We start from the raw sequence: 1,377 nt of genomic DNA, 5'->3' as shown, positions 1-1,377 counted from the left end.
GAAGCAGAGTATGAGGGCGTGCTATGCTAGCAGCTGGATAAGCATTATAATGTGTGTTACAACATGACCCACAACGTAAAAGCTGGACTACAACAGACTTGTTTGGAGCAGTTTGTGAACAGGGTTTTCTGTTGGAGAAGCTAAGTCCCTTTGGGGGGGGGGACTTTTGGCTATTTCACTTTGCAAACTTATGAACGTGCACAAAAAAGATATACAACAGTATAAAGGAAAGCGAAAAGGCATAATATGAGTAGAGGCCAGAAGTTTATACTTGTGCGTTCATGTGTGCTTTGATGTCTTTAAGAGAATTGCATTTCCAGCATGTGTGTGTGTGTGTGTGTGTGTGTGTGGTAGGGGGGGTTGTAGAGCCAGAGTGACAGGGATTAGCTTCAGAGCAACTAGCAACTCTATAGTCATAGTGAGAAACAACGTGTCTACCCTAAGCTTATGGCCATGGTGGTAAATCCTTCTCGATTTCATGATGTATACGGAGAATGTGAACCCGGAAGTAAGTCGGGGGGGGGCTGAGCAACATGCGTCGCTGCAACGTGTAGTTACATTCCGAGAGCTGCATGTCAGGGTTCATGTCTCCACGTACGTAGCCATTTTATTTTAATTTTCTCTTCCCTTTTTGCCATGGAATTAAAGAAAAATGTAAGTATTCTTTGGAGAATTATTTCTCAGTTCAAATTAAACCCTGAGCAGTCCCTAAGTCCCTGAGTCCCTGCTGCTAAAAACCAGCCACACAGCATAATGCTGCTTTCACCATGCTTCACAGTTAGGTTCATTGTGCAGGTGATGAGCGCTGCCTGGCTTCCTCCCGACATGGCGCTTAGAATTGAGGCCAAACACTTCAATCTTGTCTTCTTACAGACTCATGTAGGTGCTTTTTGCAAACTCAAAGAAGACTTTTTTTTAATGCAAAAACAACTTCCATGTGATTATTATGGAGGCACTGAGCTCTTAAGCTGTTTGAAAGTAGCACAGTTTTTGCTCACAAGTCAGCTGGGAGACCTTAAATAGACAGGTGTGTCTGCTTTTCCCAATTATGGTCAATCAGTGGAATTTAGCACAGGTGGACTCCCATCATCACAAGTGGAGAAACTTCTCAAAGACGATCAAGAGAAATGGGAGGCACCTGAGCTGATCTTAACCCTTGAGTTGTTTTCCCGTCAAAGTTGAAAATCAACACTTTTGTTGATGCTTTTTTATTGAGGTTTTAATTTTTTTTCTTAAGTTTTTGTCCCTTTTTATCACTTGACGCTTTTTTGCAATGTTTAGCACTTTTTTGCCGTTTTCAACACTACGTAACATTAACTTATGATCTAGTTTTACAGTTCTTTTTGTGATTTATGGTCAGTAAACCTCATTTATAGG

The sequence above is a fragment of the Etheostoma spectabile genome, chromosome 17, assembly GCF_008692095.1.
Source record: "Etheostoma spectabile isolate EspeVRDwgs_2016 chromosome 17, UIUC_Espe_1.0, whole genome shotgun sequence".
Lineage (NCBI taxonomy): Eukaryota > Metazoa > Chordata > Actinopteri > Perciformes > Percidae > Etheostoma > Etheostoma spectabile.
The sequence above is the reverse complement of the archived record's forward strand: the minus strand, read 5'-3'. Positions refer to the sequence as shown.